The sequence below is a fragment of the Colletes latitarsis genome, chromosome 14 (genome assembly GCF_051014445.1).
Source record: "Colletes latitarsis isolate SP2378_abdomen chromosome 14, iyColLati1, whole genome shotgun sequence".
NCBI classification, from domain to species: Eukaryota; Metazoa; Arthropoda; class Insecta; order Hymenoptera; family Colletidae; genus Colletes; species Colletes latitarsis.
In genome coordinates this window covers 2,263,297-2,289,792 of record NC_135147.1, presented here as the reverse complement: position 1 = coordinate 2,289,792, position 26,496 = coordinate 2,263,297, and positions in this window count along the sequence as shown.

The window sequence follows — 26,496 nt, the reverse complement described above, 5'->3', positions numbered from 1 at the left end:
CGCATGTTTCGCACACTTCTTGGCCAGATCCTGGGTTTTCTTCTGGTTTGGAACACGTAGTAATGTGGTGCCACACTGAAACAGTCGATTAAGCCTGGTCTGGATTAATATTTTAGAGGATAACGCCTGTTAGGTCTAGGTTGGATCTGGGAATTGCTCTCATCAGGCTCATACTTTCGCATATTTCGCACACTTGTTGGCCAGATCCTGGGTTTTTTCTGGTTTGGATCACGTAGTAATGTGGTACCACACAGAAACACTCAATTAAACCTGGCCACGATCAATATTTTAGAAGATAACGCATGCTAGGTCTGGGTTAGGTCTGGGATTTGCCCTCATCAGACTCATACAATCGCATATTTCGCATTTTGATGGCCAGATCCTGGTCTTCTTCTGGTTTGAATCACGTAGTAATATGGTACCAGACAGGGAAAGTCAATTAAACTTGGCCACGATCAATGTTTTAGAGGATAACGCATGCTAGGTCTGGGTTAGGTCTGGGATTTGCCCTCATCTGACTCATACTTTCGCATATTTCACATTCATGTTGGCCAGATACTGGTCTTCCTCTGGTTTGAATCACGCAGTAATGTGGTACCACACAGAAACAGTCAATTAAACCTGGCCACGATCAATATTTTAGAGGCTAACGCATGCTAGGTCTGGGTTAGGTCTGGGATTTGCCCTCATCAGACTCATACAATCGCATATTTCGCATTCATGTTGGCCAGATACTGGTCTTCCTCTGGTTTGAATCACGCAGTAATGTGGTACCACACAGAAACAGTCAATTAAACCTGGCCACGATCAATATTTTAGAGGCTAACGCATGCTAGGTCTGGGTTAGGTCTGGGATTTGCCCTCATCAGACTCATACAATCGCATATTTCGCATTTTGATGGCCAGATCCTGGTCTTCTTCTGGTTTGAATCACGTAGTAATGTGGTACCACACAGAGACAGTCAATAAAACCTGGCCACGATCAATATTTTAGAGGATAACGCATGTTAGGTCTAAGTTAGGTCTGGGATTTGCACTCATCAGGCTCATACTTTCGCATTCTTCACATACTTGTTGGCCAGATCCTGGGTTTTTTCTGGTTTGGATCAGGTAGTAATGTGGTACCACACTGGAACAGTCGATTAAGCATGGCCACGATCAATATTTTACAGGAGAACGCATGCTAGGCCTGGGTTAGGTCTGGGATTTGCCCTCATCAGACTCATACAATCGCATATTTCGCATTTTGTTGGCCAGATCCTGGTCTTCTTCTGGTTTGAATCACGTAGCAATGTGGTACCATACAGAAACAGTCAATTAAACCTGGCCACGATCAATATTTTAGGGGATAGCGCATGCTAGGTCTAGGTTAGGTCTGGGATTTGCTCTCATCAGGCTCATACTTTCGCATGTTTCGCACACTTCTTGGCCAGATCCTGGGTTTTTTCTGGTTTGGATCACGTAGTAATGTGGTACCACACTGATACAGTCGATAAGCCTGGTCTGGATTAATATTTTAGAGGATAACGCCTGTTAGGTCTAGCTTAGATCTGGGATTTGCTCTCATCAGGCTCATACTTTCGCATATTTCGCACACTTGTTGGCCTGATCCTGGGTTTTTTCTGGTTTGGATCAGGTAGTAATGTGGTACCACACTGGAACAGTCGATTAAACCCGGCTTCGAACAATATTTTAGAGGATAACGCATGCTATGTCTGGGTTAGGCCTGGGATTTGCCGTCGTCAGACACATACAATCGCATATATCGCATTTTGTTGGCCGGATCCTGGTCATCTTCATGTTTGAATCACGTAGTATTATGGTACCACACAGAAACACTCAATTAAGCCTGGCCACGATCAATATTTTACAGGACAACGCATGCTAGGCCTGGGTTAGGTCTGGGATTTGCCCTCATCAGACTCATACTTTCGCATTCTTCACATACTCGTTGGCCAGATACTGGCTTTTTTCTGGTTTGGATCAGGTAGTAATGTGGTACCACACTGGAACAGTCGAGTAAACCCGGCTTCGATCAGTATTTTAGAGGATAACGCATGTTAGGTCCGCGTTAGGTCTGGGACATGGCCTTTGTCAGGCTCATGCAATCGCATATTTCGCATTCTTGTTGGCCAGAACCTGGTCCTTTTCTAGTCTGAATCACGTAGTATTGTGGTACCTCACAGAAACAGTCAATAAAAACTGGCCACGATCAATATTTTAGAGGATAACGCATGTTAGGTCTAGGTTAGGTCTGGGACTTGCACTCATCAGGCTCATACTTTCGCATCCTTCACATACTTGTTGAACGGATCCTGGGTTTTTTCTGGTTTGAATCAGGTAGTAATGTGGTCCCACCCAGAAACAGTCAATTAAACCTGGTCTCGATCAGTATTTTAGAGGATAACTCATGTTAGGTCTGTGTTAGGTCTGGTACCTGCCCACATCAGGCTCATACATTCGCGTTCTTCACATACTTGTTGGCCAGATCCTGGGTTTTTTCTGGTTTGGATCATGTAGTAATGTAGTACCACACTGATACATTCGATTAAGCCGGGCCACGATCAATATTTTACAGGATAACGCATGCTAGGCCTGGGTTAGGTCTGGGATTTGCCCTCATCAGACTCATACAATCGCATATTTCGCATTTTGTTGGCCAGATCCTGGTCTTCTTCTGGTTTGAATCACGTAGTAATGTGGTACCATACAGCAACAGTTAATTAAACCTGGTCTCGATCAGTATTTTAGAGGATAACTCATGTTAGGTCTGTGTTAGGTCTGGTACCTGCCCACATCAGGCTCATACATTCGCGTTCTTCACATACTTGTTGGCCAGATCCTGGGTTTTTTCTGGTTTGGATCACGTAGTAATGTGGTGCCACACTGAAACAGTCGATAAGCCTGGTCTCGATCAATATTTTAGAGGATAACGCATGTTAGGTTTTGGTTTGGTCAGGGACTTGCTCTCATCAGGCTCATACTTTCGCATATTTCGTACACTTGTTGGCCAGATCCTGGGTTTTTTCTAGTTTGGATCAGGTAGTAATGTGGTACCACACTGGAACAGTCGATTAAACCCGGCTTCGATCAATATTTTAGAGGATAACGCATGCTAGGTCCGGGTTAGGTCTGGGATTTGCCCACACCAGACTCATACAATCGCATATTTCGCATTTTGATGGCCAGGTACTGGACTTCTTCTGGTTTGAATCACGTAGTAATGTGGTACCACACCGAGACAGTCAATTAAACCTGGCCACGATCAATATTTTAGAGGATAAGGCATGCTAGGTCTGGGTTAGGTCTGGGATATGCCCTCATCAGACTCATACAATCGCATATTTCGCATTTTGATGGCCAGATCCTGGTCCTCTTCTGGTTTGAATCACGTAGTAATGTGATACCACACAGAGACAGTCAATTAAACTTGGCCACGATCAATGTTTTAGAGGATAACGCATGCTAGGTCTGGGTAAGGTCTGGGAATTGCCTTCATCAGACTCATACTTCCGCATTCTTCACATACTTGTTGAACAGAGCCTGGGTTTTTTCTGGTTTGGATCACGTAGTAATGTGGTACCACTCTGATACAGTCGATTAAGCCGGGCCACGATCAATATTTTACAGGATAACGCGTGCTAGGCCAGGGTTAGGTCTGGGATTTGCCCTCATCAGACTCATACAATCGCATATTTCGCATTTTGTTGGCCAGATCCTGGTCTTCTTCTGGTTTGAATCACGTAGTAATGTGGTACCACACAGAAACAGTCAATAAAACCTGGCCACGATCAATATTTTAGAGGATAACGCATGTTAGGTCTAAGTTAGGTCTAGGATTTTCACTCATCAGGCTCATACTTTCGCATTCTTCACATACTTGTTGGCCAGATCCTGGGTTTTTTCTGGTTTGGATCGGGTAGTAATGTGGTACCACACTGGAACAGTCGATTAAGCCTGGCCGCGATCAATATTTTACAGGAGAACGCATGCTAGGCCTGGGTTAGGTCTGGGATTTGCCCTCATCAGACTCATACAATCGCATATTTCGCATTTTGTTGTCCAGATCCTGGGTTTTTTCTGGTTTGGATCACGTAGTAATGTGGTGCCACACTGAAGGAGTCGATTAAGCCTGGTCTGGATTAATATTTTAGAGGATAACGACTGTTGGGTCTAGGTTAGATCTGGGATTTGGTCTCATGAGGCACATACTTTCGCATATTTCGCATTTTGTTGGCCAGATCCTGGGTTTTTTCTGGTTTGGATCAGGTAGTAATGTGGTACCACACTGGAGCAGTCGATTAAACCCGGCTTCGATCAATATTTTAGAGGATAACGCATGCTAGGTCTGGGTTAGGTGTGGGATTTGCCCTCATCTGACTCATACTTTCGCATGTTTCGCACACTTGTTGGCCAGATCCTGGGTTTTTTCTGGTTTGGATCAGGTAGTAATGTGTTACCACACTGGAACAGTCGATTAAACCCGGCTTTGATCAATATTTTAGAGGATAACGCATGCTGGGCCTGGGTTAGGTCTGGGATATGCCCTCATCAGACTCATACTTCCGCATTCTTCACATACTTGTTGAACAGAGCCTGGGTTTTTTCTGGTTTGGATCAGGTAGTAATATGGTACCACACTGAAACAGTTGTCTTAACCTGGTATCGATCAATATTTTAGAGGATAACAAATGTTAGGTCTGGGTTAAGTCTGGTATTTGCCATCATCAGGCTCATACTTTCACATTTCTCGCATACTTGTTGGCCAGATCCTGGGCTTTGTATGATTTGCATCACGTAGTAATGTGGTACCACACTGGAACAGTCGATTAAACCCGGCTTCGATCAATATTTTAGAGGATAACGCATGCTAGGTCTGGGTTAGGTGTGGGATTTGCCCTCATCTGACTCATACTTTCGCATGTTTCGCACACTTGTTGGCCAGATCCTGGGTTTTTTCTGGTTTGGATCAGGTAGTAATATGGTCCCACGCTAAAACAGTCGTCTAAACCTGGTTTCGATCAATATTTTAGAGGATAACACATGTTAGGTCTGGGTTAAGTCTGGTATTTGCCATCATCAGGCTCATACTTTCACATTTCTCGCATACTTGTTGGCCAGATCCTGGGCTTTGTATGATTTGCATCACGTAGTAATGTGGTACCACACAGAAACACTCAATTAAACCTGGCCACGATCAATATTTTAGAAGATAACGCATGCTAGGTCTGGGTTAGGTCTGGGATTTGCCCTCATCAGACTCATACAATCGCATATTTCGCATTTTGATGGCCAGATCCTGGTCTTCTTCTGGTTTGAATCACGTAGTAATATGGTACCAGACAGGGAAAGTCAATTAAACTTGGCCACGATCAATGTTTTAGAGGATAACGCATGCTAGGTCTGGGTTAGGTCTGGGATTTGCCCTCATCTGACTCATACTTTCGCATATTTCACATTCATGTTGGCCAGATACTGGTCTTCCTCTGGTTTGAATCACGCAGTAATGTGGTACCACACAGAAACAGTCAATTAAACCTGGCCACGATCAATATTTTAGAGGCTAACGCATGCTAGGTCTGGGTTAGGTCTGGGATTTGCCCTCATCAGACTCATACAATCGCATATTTCGCATTCATGTTGGCCAGATACTGGTCTTCCTCTGGTTTGAATCACGCAGTAATGTGGTACCACACAGAAACAGTCAATTAAACCTGGCCACGATCAATATTTTAGAGGCTAACGCATGCTAGGTCTGGGTTAGGTCTGGGATTTGCCCTCATCAGACTCATACAATCGCATATTTCGCATTTTGATGGCCAGATCCTGGTCTTCTTCTGGTTTGAATCACGTAGTAATGTGGTACCACACAGAGACAGTCAATAAAACCTGGCCACGATCAATATTTTAGAGGATAACGCATGTTAGGTCTAAGTTAGGTCTGGGATTTGCACTCATCAGGCTCATACTTTCGCATTCTTCACATACTTGTTGGCCAGATCCTGGGTTTTTTCTGGTTTGGATCAGGTAGTAATGTGGTACCACACTGGAACAGTCGATTAAGCATGGCCACGATCAATATTTTACAGGAGAACGCATGCTAGGCCTGGGTTAGGTCTGGGATTTGCCCTCATCAGACTCATACAATCGCATATTTCGCATTTTGTTGGCCAGATCCTGGTCTTCTTCTGGTTTGAATCACGTAGCAATGTGGTACCATACAGAAACAGTCAATTAAACCTGGCCACGATCAATATTTTAGGGGATAGCGCATGCTAGGTCTAGGTTAGGTCTGGGATTTGCTCTCATCAGGCTCATACTTTCGCATGTTTCGCACACTTCTTGGCCAGATCCTGGGTTTTTTCTGGTTTGGATCACGTAGTAATGTGGTACCACACTGATACAGTCGATAAGCCTGGTCTGGATTAATATTTTAGAGGATAACGCCTGTTAGGTCTAGCTTAGATCTGGGATTTGCTCTCATCAGGCTCATACTTTCGCATATTTCGCACACTTGTTGGCCTGATCCTGGGTTTTTTCTGGTTTGGATCAGGTAGTAATGTGGTACCACACTGGAACAGTCGATTAAACCCGGCTTCGAACAATATTTTAGAGGATAACGCATGCTATGTCTGGGTTAGGCCTGGGATTTGCCGTCGTCAGACACATACAATCGCATATATCGCATTTTGTTGGCCGGATCCTGGTCATCTTCATGTTTGAATCACGTAGTATTATGGTACCACACAGAAACACTCAATTAAGCCTGGCCACGATCAATATTTTACAGGACAACGCATGCTAGGCCTGGGTTAGGTCTGGGATTTGCCCTCATCAGACTCATACTTTCGCATTCTTCACATACTCGTTGGCCAGATACTGGCTTTTTTCTGGTTTGGATCAGGTAGTAATGTGGTACCACACTGGAACAGTCGAGTAAACCCGGCTTCGATCAGTATTTTAGAGGATAACGCATGTTAGGTCCGCGTTAGGTCTGGGACATGGCCTTTGTCAGGCTCATGCAATCGCATATTTCGCATTCTTGTTGGCCAGAACCTGGTCCTTTTCTAGTCTGAATCACGTAGTATTGTGGTACCTCACAGAAACAGTCAATAAAAACTGGCCACGATCAATATTTTAGAGGATAACGCATGTTAGGTCTAGGTTAGGTCTGGAACTTGCACTCATCAGGCTCATACTTTCGCATCCTTCACATACTTGTTGAACGGATCCTGGGTTTTTTCTGGTTTGAATCAGGTAGTAATGTGGTCCCACCCAGAAACAGTCAATTAAACCTGGTCTCGATCAGTATTTTAGAGGATAACTCATGTTAGGTCTGTGTTAGGTCTGGTACCTGCCCACATCAGGCTCATACATTCGCGTTCTTCACATACTTGTTGGCCAGATCCTGGGTTTTTTCTGGTTTGGATCATGTAGTAATGTAGTACCACACTGATACATTCGATTAAGCCGGGCCACGATCAATATTTTACAGGATAACGCATGCTAGGCCTGGGTTAGGTCTGGGATTTGCCCTCATCAGACTCATACAATCGCATATTTCGCATTTTGTTGGCCAGATCCTGGTCTTCTTCTGGTTTGAATCACGTAGTAATGTGGTACCATACAGCAACAGTTAATTAAACCTGGTCTCGATCAGTATTTTAGAGGATAACTCATGTTAGGTCTGTGTTAGGTCTGGTACCTGCCCACATCAGGCTCATACATTCGCGTTCTTCACATACTTGTTGGCCAGATCCTGGGTTTTTTCTGGTTTGGATCACGTAGTAATGTGGTGCCACACTGAAACAGTCGATAAGCCTGGTCTCGATCAATATTTTAGAGGATAACGCATGTTAGGTTTTGGTTTGGTCAGGGACTTGCTCTCATCAGGCTCATACTTTCGCATATTTCGTACACTTGTTGGCCAGATCCTGGGTTTTTTCTAGTTTGGATCAGGTAGTAATGTGGTACCACACTGGAACAGTCGATTAAACCCGGCTTCGATCAATATTTTAGAGGATAACGCATGCTAGGTCCGGGTTAGGTCTGGGATTTGCCCACACCAGACTCATACAATCGCATATTTCGCATTTTGATGGCCAGGTACTGGACTTCTTCTGGTTTGAATCACGTAGTAATGTGGTACCACACCGAGACAGTCAATTAAACCTGGCCACGATCAATATTTTAGAGGATAACGCATGCTAGGTCTGGGTTAGGTCTGGGATATGCCCTCATCAGACTCATACAATCGCATATTTCGCATTTTGATGGCCAGATCCTGGTCCTCTTCTGGTTTGAATCACGTAGTAATGTGATACCACACAGAGACAGTCAATAAAACCTGGCCACGATCAATATTTTAGAGGATAACGCATGTTAGGTCTAAGTTAGGTCTAGGATTTTCACTCATCAGGCTCATACTTTCGCATCCTTCACATACTTGTTGAACGGATCCTGGGTTTTTTCTGGTTTGAATCACGTAGTAATGTGGTACCACACCGAGACAGTCAATTAAACCTGGCCACGATCAATATTTTAGAGGATAACGCATGCTAGGTCTGGGTTAGGTCTGGGATATGCCCTCATCAGACTCATACAATCGCATATTTCGCATTTTGTTGGCCAGATCCTGGTCTTCTTCTGGTTTGAATCACGTAGTAATGTGGTACCATACAGCAACAGTTAATTAAACCTGGTCTCGATCAGTATTTTAGAGGATAACTCATGTTAGGTCTGTGTTAGGTCTGGTACCTGCCCACATCAGGCTCATACATTCGCGTTCTTCATATACTTGTTGGCCAGATCCTGGGTTTTTTCTGGTTTGGATCATGTAGTAATGTAGTACCACACTGATACATTCGATTAAGCCGGGCCACGATCAATATTTTACAGGATAACGCGTGCTAGGCCAGGGTTAGGTCTGGGATTTGCCCTCATCAGACTCATACAATCGCATATTTCGCATTTTGTTGGCCAGATCCTGGTCTTCTTCTGGTTTGAATCACGTAGTAATGTGGTACCACACAGAAACAGTCAATAAAACCTGGCCACGATCAATATTTTAGAGGATAACGCATGTTAGGTCTAAGTTAGGTCTAGGATTTTCACTCATCAGGCTCATACTTTCGCATTCTTCACATACTTGTTGGCCAGATCCTGGGTTTTTTCTGGTTTGGATCGGGTAGTAATGTGGTACCACACTGGAACAGTCGATTAAGCCTGGCCGCGATCAATATTTTACAGGAGAACGCATGCTAGGCCTGGGTTAGGTCTGGGATTTGCCCTCATCAGACTCATACAATCGCATATTTCGCATTTTGTTGGCCAGATCCTGGTCTTCTTCTGGTTTGAATCACGTAGCAATGTGGTACCATACAGAAACAGTCAATTAAACCTGGCCACGATCAATATTTTAGAGGATAGCGCATGCTAGGTCTGGGTTAGGTCTGGGATTTGCTCTCATCAGGCTCATACTTTCGCATGTTTCGCACACTTCTTGGCCAGATCCTGGGTTTTTTTCTGGTTTGGAACACGTAGTAATGAGGTGCCACACTGAAACAGTCGATTAAGCCTGGTCTGGATTAATATTTTAGAGGATAACGCCTGTTAGGTCCAGGTTAGATCTGGGAATTGCTCTCATCAGGCTCATACTTTCGCATATTTCGCACACTTGTTGGCCAGATCCTGGGTTTTTTCTGGTTTGGATCACGTAGTAATGTGGTGCCACACTGAAAGAGTCGATTAAGCCTGGTCTGGATTAATATTTTAGAGGATAACGACTGTTAGGTCTAGGTTAGATCTGGGATTTGGTCTCATCAGGCTCATACTTTCGCATATTTCGCATTTTGTTGGCCAGATCCTGGGTTTTTTCTGGTTTAGATCAGGTAGTAATGTGTTACCACACTGGAACAGTCGATTAAACCCGGCTTGGATCAATATTTTAGAGGATAACGCATGCTGGGCCTGGGTTAGGTCTGGGATTTGCCCTCATCAGACTCATACTTCCGCATTCTTCACATACTTGTTGAACAGAGCCTGGGTTTTTTCTGGTTTGGATCAGGTAGTAATATGGTCCCACACTAAAACAGTCGTCTTAACCTGGTTTCGATCAATATTTTAGAGGATAACACATGTTAGGCCTGGGTTAAGTCTGGTATTTGCCATCATCAGGCTCATACTTTCACATTTCTCGCATACTTGTTGGCCAGATCCTGGGCTTTGTATGATTTGCATCACGTAGTAATGTGGTACCACATTGAAAGAGTCGATTAAGCCTGGTCTGGATTAATATTTTAGAGGATAACGCCTGTTAGGTCTAGGTTAGATCTGGGATTTGCTCTCATCAGGCTCATACTTTCGCATATTTCGCATTTTGATGGCCAGATCCTGGTCTTCTTCTGGTTTGAATCACGTAGTAATGTGGTACCACACAGAGACAGTCAATTAAACATGGCCACGATCAATGTTTTAGAGGATAACGCATGCTAGGTCTGGGTTAGGTCTGGGATTTGCCCTCATCAGACTCATACTTTCGCATTCTTCACATACTTGTTGAACAGATCCTGGGTTTTTTCTGGTTTGGATCACGTAGTAATGTGGTACCACACTGATACAGTCGATAAGCCTGGTCTGGATTAATATTTTAGAGGATAACGCCTGTTAGGTCTAGGTTAGATCTGGGATTTGCTCTCATCAGGCTCATACTTTCGCATATTTCGCACACTTGTTGGCCTGATCCTGGGTTTTTTCTGGTTTGGATCAGGTAGTAATGTGGTACCACACTGGGACAGTCGATGAAGCCTGGCCACGATCAATATTTTACAGGATAATGCATGCTAGGCCTGGGTTAGGTCTGGGATTTGCCCTCATCAGACTCACACTTTTGCATTCTTCACATACTTGTTGAACAGATCCTGGGTTTTTTCTGGTTTGGCTCACGTAGTAATGTGGTACCACACTGAAACAGTCGATGAAGCCTGGCCACGATCAATATTTTACAGGATAATGCATGCTAGGCCTGGGTTAGGTCTGGGATTTGCCCTCATCAGACTCATACTTTCGCATTCTTCACATACTTGTTGGCCAGATCCTGGGTTTTTTCTGGTTTGGATCAGGTAGTAATGTGGTACCACACTGGAACAGTCGATTAAACCCGGATTCGATCAATATTTTAGAGAATAACGCATGCTATGTCTGGGTTAGGTCTGGGATTTGCCCTCATTTGGCTCATGCAATCGCATATTTCGTATTTTGATGGCCAGATCCTGGTCTTCTTCTGGTTTGAATCACGTAGTAATGTGGTACCACACAGAAACAGTCAATAAAACCTGGCCACGATCAATATTTTAGAGGATAACGCATGTTAGGTCTAAGTTAGGTCTGGGATTTGCACTCATCAGGCTCATACTTTCGCATTCTTCACATACTTGTTGGCCAGATCCTGGGTTTTTTCTGGTTTGGATCAGGTAGTAATGTGGTACCACACTGGAACAGTCGATTAAGCCTGGCCACGATCAATATTTTACAGGATAACACATGTTAGGTCTGGTTTAAGTCTGGTATTTGCCATCATCAGGCTCATACAATCGCATATTTCGCATTTTGTTGGCCAGATCCTGGTCTTCTTCTGGTTTGAATAAGGTAGTAATGTGGTACCATACAGAAACAGTCAATTAAACCTGGCCGCGATCAATATTTTAGAGGATAGCGCATGCTAGGTCTAGGTTAGGTCTGGGATTTGCTCTCATCAGGCTCATACTTTCGCATGTTTCGCACACCTCTTGGCCAGATCCTGGGTTTTTTCTGGTTTGGATCAGGTAGTAATGTGGTACCACACTGGAACAGTCGATTAAACCCGGCTTCGATCAATATTTTAGAGGATAACGCATGCTAGGTCTGGGTTAGGTCTGGGATTTGCCCTCATCAGACTCATACTTTCGTATTCTTCACATACTTGTTGAACAGATCCTGGGTTTTTTCTGGTTTGGATCACGTAGTAATGTGGTACCACACTGATACAGTCGATTAAGCCTGGCCACGATCAATGTTTTACAGGATAATGCATGCTTGGCCTGGGTTAGGTCTGGGATTTGCCCTCATCAGACTCATACTTTCGCATTCTTCACATACTTGTTGGCCGGATCCTGGTCATCTTCATGTTTGAATCACGTAGTATTATGGTACCACACAGAAACACTCAATTAAGCCTGGCCACGATCAATATTTTACAGGACAACGCATGCTAGGCCTGGGTTAGGTCTGGGATTTGCCCTCATCAGACTCATACTTTCGCATTCTTCACATACTCGTTGGCCAGATACTGGCTTTTTTCTGGTTTGGATCAGGTAGTAATGTGGTACCACACAGAAACAGTCAATAAAACCTGGCCACGATCAATATTTTAGAGGATAACGCATGTTAGGTCTAAGTTAGGTCTGGGATTTGCACTCATCAGGCTCATACTTTCGCATTCTTCACATACTTGTTGGCCAGATCCTGGGTTTTTTCTGGTTTGGATCAGGTAGTAATGTGGTACCACACTGGAACAGTCGATTAAACCCGGCTTCGAACAATATTTTAGAGGATAACGCATGTTATGTCTGGGTTAGGCCTGGGATTTGCCGTCGTCAGACACATACAATCGCATATATCGCATTTTGTTGGCCAGAACCTGGTCATCTTCATGTTTGAATCACGTAGTATTATGGTACCACACAGAAACACTCAATTAAGCCTGGCCACGATCAATATTTTACAGGACAACGCATGCTAGGCCTGGGTTAGGTCTGGGATTTGCCCTCATCAGACTCATACTTTCGCATTCTTCACATACTCGTTGGCCAGATACTGGCTTTTTTCTGGTTTGGATCAGGTAGTAATGTGGTACCACACTGGAACAGTCGAGTAAACCCGGCTTCGATCAGTATTTTAGAGGATAACGCATGTTAGGTCCGCGTTAGGTCTGGGACATGGCCTTTGTCAGGCTCATGCAATCGCATATTTCGCATTCTTGTTGGCCAGAACCTGGTCCTTTTCTAGTCTGAATCACGTAGTATTGTGGTACCTCACAGAAACAGTCAATAAAAACTGGCCACGATCAATATTTTAGAGGATAACGCATGTTAGGTCTAGGTTAGGTCTGGGACTTGCACTCATCAGGCTCATACTTTCGCATCCTTCACATACTTGTTGAACGGATCCTGGGTTTTTTCTGGTTTGAATCAGGTAGTAATGTGGTCCCACCCAGAAACAGTCAATTGAACCTGGTCTCGATCAGTATTTTAGAGGATAACTCATGTTAGGTCTGTGTTAGGTCTGGTACCTGCCCACATCAGGCTCATACATTCGCGTTCTTCACATACTTGTTGGCCAGATCCTGGGTTTTTTCTGGTTTGGATCACGTAGTAATGTGGTACCACACTGATACAGTCGATAAGCCAGGTCTGGATTAATATTTTAGAGGATAACGCCTGTTAGGTCTAGGTTAGATCTGGGATTTGCTCTCATCAGGCTCATACTTTCGCATATTTCGCACACTTGTTGGCCTGATCCTGGGTTTTTTCTGGTTTGGATCAGGTAGTAATGTGGTACCACACTGGAACAGTCGATGAAGCCTGGCCACGATCAATATTTTACAGGATAATGCATGCTAGGCCTGGGTTAGGTCTGGGATTTGCCCTCATCAGACTCATACTTTTGCATTCTTCACATACTTGTTGAACAGATCCTGGGGTTTTTCTGGTTTGGCTCACGTAGTAATGTGGTACCACACTGAAACAGTCGATGAAGCCTGGCCACGATCAATATTTTACAGGATAATGCATGCTAGGCCTGGGTTAGGTCTGGGATTTGCCCTCATTTGGCTCATACAATCGCATATTTCACATTCATGTTGGCCAGATCCTGGTCTTCCTCTGGTTTGAATCACGTAGTAATGTGGTACCACACAGAAACAGTCAATTATACCTGGCCACGATCAATATTTTACAGGATAACGCATGCTAGGCCTGGGTTAGGTCTGGGATTTGCCCTCACCAGACTCATACAATCGCATATTTCGCATTTTGATGGCCAGGTACTGGTCTTCTTCTGGTTTGAATCACATAGTAATGTGGTACCACACCGAGACAGTCAATTAAACCTGGCCACGATCAATATTTTAGAGGATAGCGCATGCTAGGTCTGGGTTAGGTCTGGGATTTGCCCTCATTTGGCTCATACAATCGCATACTTCACATTCATGTTGGCCAGATCCTGGTCTTCCACTGGTTTGAATCACGTAGTAATGTGGTACCACACAAAAACAGTCAATTAAACCTGGCCACGATCAATATTTTAGAGGATAACGCCTGTTAGGTCTAGGTTAGATCTGGGATTTGCTCTCATCAGGCTCTTACTTTCGCATATTTCGCACACTTGTTGGCCAGATCCTGGGTTTTTTCTGGTTTGGATCAGGTAGTAATGTGGTACCACACTGATACAGTCGATTAAGCTGGGCCACGATCAATATTTTACAGGACAACGCATGCTAGGCCTGGGTTAGGTCTGGGATTTGCCCTCATCAGACTCATACAATCGCATATTTCGCATTTTGTTGGCCAGATCCTGGTCTTCTTCTGGTTTGAATCACGTAGTAATGCGGTACCATACAGCAACAGTTAATTACACCTGGCCACGATCAATATTTTAGAGGATAGCGCATGCTAGGTCTAGGTTAGGTCTGGGATTTGCTCTCATCAGGCTCATACTTTCGCATGTTTCGCACACTTCTTGGCCAGATCCTGGGTTTTTTCTGGTTTGGATCACGTAGTAATGTGGTGCCACACTGAAACAGTCGATAAGCCTGGTCTCGATCAATATTTTAGAGGATAATGCATGTTAGGTTTTGGTTTGGTCTGGGACTTGCTCTCATCAGGCTCATACTTTCGCATTCTTCACATACTTGTTGGCCAGATCCTGGGTTTTTTCTGGTTTGGAACACGTAGTAATGTGGTGCCACACTGAAACAGTCGATTAAGCCTGGTCTGGATTAATATTTTAGAGGATAACGCCTGTTAGGTCTAGGTTAGATCTGGGATTTGCTCTCATCAGGCTCATATTTTCGCATATTTCGCATTTTGTTGGCCAGATCCTGGGTTTTTTCTGGTTTGGATCACGTAGTAATGTGGTGCCACACTGAAAGAGTCGATTAAGCCTGGTCTGGATTAATATTTTAGAGGATAACGACTGTTAGGTCTAGGTTAGATCTGGGATTTGGTCTCATCAGGCTCATACTTTCGCATATTTCGCATTTTGTTGGCCAGATCCTGGGTTTTTTCTGGTTTAGATCAGGTAGTAATGTGTTACCACACTGGAACAGTCGATTAAACCCGGCTTGGATCAATATTTTAGAGGATAACGCATGCTGGGCCTGGGTTAGGTCTGGGATTTGCCCTCATCAGACTCATACTTCCGCATTCTTCACATACTTGTTGAACAGAGCCTGGGTTTTTTCTGGTTTGGATCAGGTAGTAATATGGTCCCACACTAAAACAGTCGTCTTAACCTGGTTTCGATCAATATTTTAGAGGATAACACATGTTAGGTCTGGGTTAAGTCTGGTATTTGCCATCATCAGGCTCATACTTTCACATTTCTCGCATACTTGTTGGCCAGATCCTGGGCTTTGTATGATTTGCATCACGTAGTAATGTGGTACCACATTGAAAGAGTCGATTAAGCCTGGCCACGATCAATGTTTTACAGGATAATGCATGCTAGGCCTGGGTTAGGTCTGGGATTTGCCCTCATCAGACTCATACTTTCGCATTCTTCACATACTTGTTGGCCAGATCCTGGGTTTTTCCGGGTTTGGATCAGGTAGTGATGTGGTACCACACTGGAACAGTCGATTAAACCCGGATTCGATCAATATTTTAGAGAATAACGCATGCTATGCCTTGGTTAGGTCTGGGATTTGCCCTCATTTGGCTCATGCAATCGCATATTTCGTATTTTGATGGCCAGATCCTGGTCTTCTTCTGGTTTGAATCACGTAGTAATGTGGTACCACACAGAAACAGTCAATAAAACCTGGCCACGATCAATATTTTAGAGGATAACGCATGTTAGGTCTTAGTTAGGTCTGGGATTTGCACTCATCAGGCTCATACTTTCGCATTCTTCACATACTTGTTGGCCAGACCCTGGGTTTTTCCTGGTTTGGATCAGGTAGTAATGTGGTACCACACTGGAACAGTCGATTAAACCCGGCTTCGAACAATATTTTAGAGGATAACGCATGCTATGTCTGGGTTAGGCCTGGGATTTGCCGTCGTCAGACACATGCAATCGCATATATCGCATTTTGTTGGCCAGATCCTGGTCATCTTCATGTTTGAATCACGTAGTATTATGGTACCACACAGAAACACTCAATTAAGCCTGGCCACGATCAATATTTTACAGGACAACGCATGCTAGGCCTGGGTTAGGTCTGGGATTTGCCCTCATCAGACTCATACTTTCGCATTCTTCACATACTCGTTGGCCAGATACTGGCTTTTTTCTGGTTTGGATCAGGTAGTAATGTGGTACCACACTGGAACAGTCGATTAAACCCGGCTTCGATCAGTATTTTAGAGGATAACGCATGTTAGGTCCGCGTTAGGTCTGGGGCATGGCCTTTGTCAGGCTCATGCAATCTCATATTTCGCATTCTTGTTGGCCAGAACCTGGTCCTTTTCTAGTCTGAATCACGTAGTATTGTGGTACCTCACAGAAACAGTCAATAAAAACTGGCCACGATCAATATTTTAGAGGATAACGCATGCTAGGTCTGGGTTAGGTCTGGGATTTGCCCTCATCAGACTCATACAATCGCATATTTCGCATTTTGATGGCCAGGTACTGGTCTTCTTCTGGTTTGAATCACGTAGTAATGTGGTACCACACCGAGACAGTCAATTAAACCTGGCCACGATCAATATTTTAGAGGACAACGCATTCTAGGTCTGGGTTAGGTCTGGGATTTGCCTTCATCAGACTCATACTTTCGCATTCTTCACCTACTTGTTGAACAGATCCTGGTCTTCTTCTGGTTTGAATCACGTAGTAATGTGGTACCATACAGATGCAGTCAATTAAACCTGGCCACGATCAATATTTTAGAGGATAGCGCATGCTAGGTCTAGGTTAGGTCTGGGACTTGCTCTCATCAGGCTCATACTTTCGCATATTTCGCACACTTGTTGGCCAGATCCTGGGTTTTATCTGGTTTGGATCAGGTAGTAATGTGGTACCACACTGGAACAGTCGATTAAACCCGGCTTCGATCAATATTTTAGAGGATAACGCATGCTAGGTCTGGGTTAGGTCTGGGATTTGCCCTCACCAGACTCATACAATCGCATATTTCGCATTTTGATGGCCAGGTACTGGTCTTCTTCTGGTTTGAATCACGTAGTAATGTGGCACCACACCGAGACAGTCAATTAAACCTGGCCACGATCAATATTTTAGAGGATAACGCATGCTAGGTCTGGGTTAGGTCTGGGATATGCCCTCATCAGACTCATACAATCGCATATTTCGCATTTTGATGGCCAGATCCTGGTCTTCTTCTGGTTTGAATCACGTAGTAATGTGGTACCACACAGAGACAGTCAATTAAACTTGGCCACGATCAATGTTTTAGAGGATAACGCATGCTAGGTCTGGGTAAGGTCTGGGATTTGCCTTCATCAGACTCATACTTTCGCATTCTTCACATACTTGTTGAACAGATCCTGGGTATTTCTGGTTTGGATCACGTAGTAATGTGGTACCACTCTGATACAGTCGATTAAGCCGGGCCACGATCAATATTTTACAGGATAACGCGTGCTAGGCCAGGGTTAGGTCTGGGATTTGCCCTCATCAGACACATACAATCGCATATTTCGCATTTTGTTGGCCAGATCCTGGTCTTCTTCTGGTTTGAATCACGTAGTAATGTGGTACCATACAGAAGCAGTCAATTAAACCTGGCCACGATCAATATTTTAGAGGATAGCGCATGCTAGGTCTGGGTTAGGTCTGGGATTTGCCCTCATTTGGCTCATACAATCGCATATTTCACATTCATGTTGGCCAGATCCTGGGCTTTCTCTGGTTTGAATCACGTAGTAATGTGGTACCACACAAAAACAGTCAATTAAACCTGGCCACGATCAATATTTTAGAGGATAACGCATGCTAGGTCTGGGTTAGGTCTGGGATATGCCCTCATCAGACTCATACAATTGTATATTTCGCATTTTGATGGCCAGATCCTGGTCTTCTTCTGGTTTGAATCACGTAGTAATGTGGTACCACACAGAGACAGTCAATTAAACTTGGCCACGATCAATGTTTTAGAGGATAACGCATGCTAGGTCTGGGTAAGGTCTGGGATTTGCCTTCATCAGACTCATACTTTCGCATTCTTCACATACTTGTTGAACAGATCCTGGGTATTTCTGGTTTGGATCACGTAGTAATGTGGTACCACTCTGATACAGTCGATTAAGCCGGGCCACGATCAATATTTTACAGGATAACGCATGCTAGGCCTGGGTTAGGTCTGGGATTTGCCCTCATCAGACTCATACAATCGCATATTTCGCATTTTGTTGGCCAGATCCTGGTCTTCTTCTGGTTTGAATCACGTAGTAATGTGGTACCATACAGAAACAGTCAATTAAACCTGGCCACGATCAATATTTTAGAGGATAGCGCATGCTAGGTCTAGGTTAGGTCTGGGATTTGCTCTCATCAGGCTCATACTTTCGCATGTTTCGCACACTTCTTGGCCAGATCCTGGGTTTTCTTCTGGTTTGGATCACGTAGTAATGTGGTACCACACTGAAACAGTCGATTAAGCCTGGTCTGGATTAATATTTTAGAGGATAACGCCTGTTAGGTCTAGGTTAGATTTGGGAATTGCTCTCATCAGGCTCATACTTTCGCATATTTCGCACACTTGTTGGCCAGATCCTGGGTTTTTTCTGGGTTGGATCAGGTAGTAATGTGGTACCACACTGGAACAGTCGATTAAACCCGGCTTCGATCGATATTTTAGAGGATAACGCATGCTAGGTCTGGGTAAGGTCTGGGATTTGCCCTCGTCAGACTCATACTTTCGCACTCTTCACATACTTGTTGAACAGATCCTTGGTTTTTTCTGGTTTGGATCACGTAGTAATGTGGTACCACACTGATACAGTCGATTAAGCCTGGCCACGATCAATATTTTACAGGATAACGCATGCTAGGCCTGGGTTAGGTCTGGGATTTGCCCTCATCAGACTCATACAATCGCATATTTCGCATTTTGTTGGCCAGATCCTGGCCTTCTTCTGGTTTGAATCACGTAGTAATGCGGTACCATACAGAAACAGTCAATTAAACCTGGCCACGATCAATATTTTAGAGGATAGCGCATGCTAGGTCTAGGTTAGGTCTGGGATTTGCTCTCATCAGGCTCATACTTTCGCATGTTTCGCACACTTCTTGGCCAGATCCTGGGTTTTTTCTGCTTTGGATCACGTAGTAATGTGGTACCACACTGAAACAGTCGATTAAGCCTGGTCTGGATTAATATTTTAGAGGATAACACCTGTTAGGTCTAGGTTAGGTCTGGGATTTGCTCTCATCAGGCTCATACTTTCGCATGTTTCGCACACTTCTTGGCCAGATCCTGGGTTTTTTCTGGTTTGGAACACGTAGTAATGTGGTGCCACACTGAAACAGTCGATTAAGCCTGGTCTGGATTAATATTTTAGAGGATAACGCCTGTTAGGTCTAGGTTAGATCTGGGAATTGCTCTCATCAGGCTCGTACTTTCGCATATTTCGCACACTTGTTGGCCAGATCCTGGGTTTTTTCTGGTTTGGATCACGTAGTAATGTGGTGCCACACTGAAAGAGTCGATTAAGCCTGGTCTGGATTAATATTTTAGAGGATAACGCAGGCTAGGTCTGGGTTAGGTCTAGGATTTGCCCCTCTTTTGGCTCATACAATCGCATATTTCACATTCATGATGGCCAGATCCTGGTCTTCCTCTGGTTTGAATCACGTAGTAATGTGGTACCACACAGAAACAGTCAATTAAACCTGGCCACGATCAATATTTTAGAGGATAACGCATGCTAAGTCTGGGTTAGGTCTGGGATTTGCCCTCATCAGACTCAAACAATCGCATATTTCGCATTTTGATGGCCAGATCCTGGTCTTCTTCTGGTTTGAATCACGTAGTAATGCGGGACCACACAGAGACAGTCAATTAAACTTGGCCACGATCAATGTTTTAGAGGATAACGCATGCTAGGTCTGGGTTAGGTCTGGGATTTGCCCTCATCAGACTCATACTTTCGCATTCTTCACATACTTGTTGAACAAATCCTGGGTTTTTTCTGGTTTGGATCACGCAGTAATGTGGCACCACACTGATACAGTCGATTAAGCCTGGCCACGATCAATATTTTACAGGATAACGCATGCTAGGCCTGGGTTAGGTCTGGGATTTGCCCTCATCAGACTCATACAATCGCATATTTCGCATTTTGTTGGCCAGATCCTGGTCTTCCTCTGGTTTGAATCACGTAGTAATGTGGTACCATACAGAAACAGTCAATTAAACCTGGCCACAATCAATATTTTAGAGGATAGCGCATGCTAGGTCTAGGTTAGGTCTGGGATTTGCTCTCATCAGGCTCATACTTTCGCATGTTTCGCACACTTCTTGGCCAGATCCTGGGTTTATACTGGTTTGGATCACGTAGTAATGTGGTACCACACTGAAACAGTCGATTAAGCCTGGTCTGGATTAATATTTTAGACGATAACACATGTTAGGTCTGGGTTAAGTCTGGTATTTGCCATCATCAGGCTCATACTTTCACATTTCTCGCATACTTGTTGGCCAGATCCTGGGCTTTGTATGATTTGCATCACGTAGTAATGTGGTACCACACTGAAACAGTCGATTAAGCCTGGTCTCGATCAATATTTTAGAGGATAACGCATGCTAGGTCTGGGTTAGGTCTGGGATTTGCCCCTCTTTTGGCTCATACAATCGCATATTTCACATTCATGTTGGCCAGATCCTGGTCTTCCTCTGGTTTGAATCACGTAGTAATGTGGTACCATACAGAAACAGTCAATTAAACCTGGCCACGATCAATATTTTAGAGGATAACGCATGCTAGGTCTGGGTTAGGTCTGGGATTTGCCCTCATCAGACTCATACAATCGCATATTTCGCATTTTGATGGCCAGATCCTGGTCTTCTTCTGGTTTGAATCACGGCGTAATGCGGGACCACACAGAGACAGTCAATTAAACTTGGCCACGATCAATGTTTTAGAGGATAACGCATGCTAGGTCTGGGTTAGGTCTGGGATTTGCCCTCATCAGACTCATACTTTCGCATTCTTCACATACTTGTTGAACAAATCCTGGGTTTTTTCTGGTTTGGATCACGCAGTAATGTGGCACCACACTGATACAGTCGATTAAGCCTGGCCACGATCAATATTTTACAGGATAACGCATGCTAGGCCTGGGTTAGGTCTGGGATTTGCCCTCATCAGACTCATACAATCGCATATTTCGCATTTTGTTGGCCAGATCCTGGTCTTCTTCTGGTTTGAATCACGTAGTAATGTGGTACCATACAGAAGCAGTCAATTAAACCTGGCCACGATCAATATTTTAGAGGATAGCGCATGCTAGGTCTAGGTTAGGTCTGGGATTTGCTCTCAACAGGCTCATACTTTCGCATGTTTCGCACACTTCTTGGCCTGATCCTGGGTTTTTACTGGTTTGGATCACGTAGTAATGTGGTACCACACTGAAACAGTGGATTAAGCCTGGTCTGGATTAATATTTTAGACGATAACGCCTGTTAGGTCTAGGTTAGATCTGAGATTTGCTCTCATCAGGCTCATACTTTCGCCTATTTCGCACACTTGTTGGCCAGATCCTGGGTTCTTTCTGGTTTGGATCAGGTAGTAATGTGGTACCACACTGGAACAGTCGATTAAACCCGGCTTCGATCAATATTTTAGAGGATAACGCATGCTAGGTCTGGGTTAGGTCTGGGATTTGCCCTCATCAGACTCATACTTTCGCATTCTTCACATACTTGTTGAACAGATCCTGGGTTTTTTCTGGTTTGGATCACGTAGTAATGTGGTACCACACTGATACAGTCGATTAAGCCGGGCCACGATCAATATTTTACAGGATAACACATGCTAGGCCTGGGTTAGGTCTGGGATTTGCCCTCATCAGACTCATACAATCGCATATTTCGCATTTTGTTGGCCAGATCCTGGTCTTCTTCTGGTTTGAATCACGTAGTAATGTGGTACCACACAGAGACAGTCAATTAAACTTGGCCACGATCAATATTTTAGAGGATAGCGCATGCTAGGTCTAGGCTAGGTCTGGGATTTGCTCTCATCAGGCTCATACTTTCGCATGTTTCGCACACTTCTTGGCCAGATCCTGCGTTTTTTCTGGTTTGGATCACGTAGTAATGTGGTGCCACACTGAAACAGTTGATAAGCCTGGTCTGGATTAACATTTTAGAGCATAACGCCTGTTAGGTCTAGGTTAGATCTGGGATTTGCTCTCATGAGGCTCATACTTTCGCATATTTCGCACACTTGTTGGCCAGATCCTGGGTTTTTTCTGGTTTGGATCAGGTAGTAATGTGGTACCACACTGGAACAGTCGATTAAACCCGGCTTCGATCAATATTTTAGAGGATAACGCATGCTAGGCCTGGGTTAGGTCTGGCATTTGCCCTCATCAGACTCATACTTTCGCATTCTTCACATACTTGTTGGACAGAGCCTGGTTTTTTTCTGGTTTGGATCAGATAGTAATGTGGTACCACACTGGAACAGTCGCTTAAACCCGGTTTCGATCAATATTTTAGAGGATAACGCATGCTAGGTCTGGGTTAGGTCTGGGATTTGCCCTCATTTGGCTCATACAATCGCATATTTCACATTCATGTTGGCCAGATCCTGGTCTTCCTCTGGTTTGAATCACGTAGTAATGTGGTACCACACAGAAACAGTCAATTATACCTGGCCACGATCAATATTATAGAGGATAACGCATGCTAGGTCTGGGTTAGGTCTGGGATTTGCCCTCATCAGACTCATACAATCGCATATTTCGCATTTTGATGGCCAGATCCTGGTCTTCTTCTGGTTTGAAGCACGTAGTAATGTGGTACCATACAGAAACAGTCAATTAAACTTGGCTACGATCAATATTTTAGAGGATAACGCATGCTAGGTCTGGGTTAGGTCTGGGATTTGCCCTCATTTGGCTCATACAATCGCATATTTCACATTCATGTTGGCCAGATCCTGGTCTTCCTCTGGTATGAATCACGTAGTAATGTGGTACCACACAGAAACAGTCAATTATACCTGGCCACGATCAATATTTTACAGGATAACGCATGCTAGGCCTGGGTTAGGTCTGGGATTTGCCCTCATCAGACTCATACAATCGCATGTTTCGCATTTTGTTGGCCAGATCCTGGTCATCTTCTGGTTTGAATCACGTAGTAATGTGGTACCATACAGAAACAGTCAATTAAACCTGGCCACGATCAATATTTTAGAGGATAACGCATGCTAGGTGTGGGTTAGGTCTGGGATTTGCCCTCATCAGACTCATACTTACGCATTCTTCACATACTAGTTGAACAGATCCTGGGTTTTTTCTGGTTTGGATCACGTAGTAATGTGGTACCACACTGATACAGTCGATTAAGCCTGGCCACGATCAATATTTTAGAGGATAACGCATGTTAGGTCTAGGTTAGGTCTGGGATTTGCTCTCATCAGGCTCATACTTTCGCATATTTCGCACACTTGTTGGCCAGATCCTGGGTTTTTTCTGGTTTGGATCAGGTGGTAATGTGGTACCACATTGGAACAGTCGATTAAACCCGGTTTCGATCAATAGTTTAGAGGATAACGCATGCTAGGTCTGGGTTAGGTCTGGGATTTGCCCTCATTTGTCTCATACAATCGCATATTTCACATTCTTGTTGGCCAGATCCTGGTCTTCTTCTGGTTTGAATCACGTAGTATTGTGGTACCACACAGAAACAGTCAATTAAACCTGGCCACGATCAATATTTTAGAGGATAACGCATGCTAGGTCTGGGTTAGGTCTGGGATTTACCCTCATCAGACTGTTAGGAGCCAGGGCCGTGCAGCGCGTGTGGCCTGCGAGTGCGAGAAAGAGTATGGAATATGGTATCAATTTGTTAGTTAGGTACACGGACGAACCCGATGCGAAATCGGAGAGCCGCTAGGATAGTTGATAACGAGGACGAACCTGATGCGAAATCAGGGAGCCTCTGGGATGGAGTCACGTACGGACGAACCTGGTGCGAAACCAGGGAGCCGTAGGAGGGTGAAACGTCGTGAACGAACCCGATGCGAAATCGGGGAGTCACTAGGATTGTTGATAACGACTCAGACGAACCCACTGCGAAATCGGGGAGCTGCTAGGAGGTTGGAAGAAACGCAGACGAACTCAATGCGAAATCGAGGAGCTGCTGGGAGGTTGGATAAATCACAGACGAACCTGATGCGAAATCAGGGAGCTGTAGGATGCGGACGAACCTGATGCGAAATCAGGGAGCCGCTGGGATGGTAATAGATTGCGTGGACGAACTCGATGCGTAATCGAGGAGCCACTAGGTTGTAAGAGGTTGTATTTGGATTTGGGGATGTGTTAATTGAACTCGTAACTGTGAATTATTATATATAATATAACCCGAGCGGTAAGGTTATATTATTATGGGAAAGTTTAACTAATAATAATCGCTTTATATAATTGTGGGTTAAAGAAGTTGGGTAACTCTGATTTGATAATAAAAGTAGATATATTCTTAAATCAACAAATAAAATACAATTGTTTCGTGTATCTTGTGTCGCGATCAAAGAATGAGTATATTTACCTAAAAAGATCTTGCGCGGTGTTGACGCACTGGCGATGCGGGGGTATGTCAGTTGAAAGTAATGGCCGCAATAGAATTTATGCCGGTTCACGGATTCTATATGGTATAATATTGATACGACAGGGAACTGTAGCCCGATCTCACAAATACAACTGACTAACAAAAATCGTATACGCGTAACGAGAGTCGTGGTGTTGACACTAAGCGTGACGGTACGATTATGATCCCCCGAGTAATGAAATCACGGGGTTTATATACCAAAAAATCTGTGTGGGGCGGATTCAAAAGTACGTTAGAAATCACCGTGTGCACTATTCTCCGAATTGTATTAATTAACGGGCTGCTCTATTCTCCGAATTGTATTAATTAACGGGCTGCTCTATTCTCCGAATTGTATTAATTAACGGGCTGCTGCATCGCGACGGAAGTGACCCCCATTTCAAAGGTTAGATAAGTAGCAGGGCGATTTCATAATGCACGCAAGTGGCAAGAAAAATTTGAGGAACGAAACGTTCGACATACGTAACAAGACTCATACTTTCGCATTCTTCACATACTTGCTGAACAGATCCTGGGTTTTTTCTGGTTTGTATCACGTAGTAATGTGGTACCACACTGAAACTGTCGATTAAGCTTGGCCACGATCAATATTTTACAGGACAACGCATGCTAGGCCTGGGTTAGGTCTGAGATTTGCTCTCATCAGGCTCATACTTTCGCATATTTCGCACACTTGTTGGCCAGATCCTGGGTTTTTTCTGGTTTGGATCAGGTAGTAATGTGGTACCACACTGGAACAGTCGATTAAACCCGGCTTCGATCAATATTTTAGAGGATAACGCATGCTAGGTCTGGGTTAGGTCTGGGATTTGCCCTCATCAGACTCATACATTCGCATTCTTCACATACTTGTTGAACAGATCCTGGGTTTTTTCTGGTTTGGATCACGTAGTAATGTGGTACCACACTGATACAGTCGATTAAGCCGGGCCACGACCAATATTTTACAGGATAACGCATGCTAGGCCTGGGTTAGGTCTGGGATTTGCCCTCATCAGACACATACAATCGCATATTTCGCATTTTGTTGGCCAGATCCTGGTCTTCTTCTGGTTTGAATCACGTAGTAATCTGGTACCTTACAGAAGCAGTCAATTAAACCTGGCCACGATCAATATTTTAGAGGAAAGCGCATGCTAGGTCTAGGTTAGGTCTGGGATTTGCTCTCATCAGGCTCATACTTTCGCATGTTTCGCACACTTCTTGGCCAGGTCCTGGTCTTCTTCTGGTTTGAATCACGTAGTAATGTGGTATCACACAGAGACAGTCAATTAAACCTGGCCACGATCAATATTTTAGAGTATAACGCATGTTAGGCCTGGGTTAGGTCTGGGATTTGCCTTCATCAGACTCATACTTTCGCATTCTTCACATACTTGTTCAACAGATCCTGGCTTTTTTCTGGTTTGCATCACGTAGTAATGTGGTAC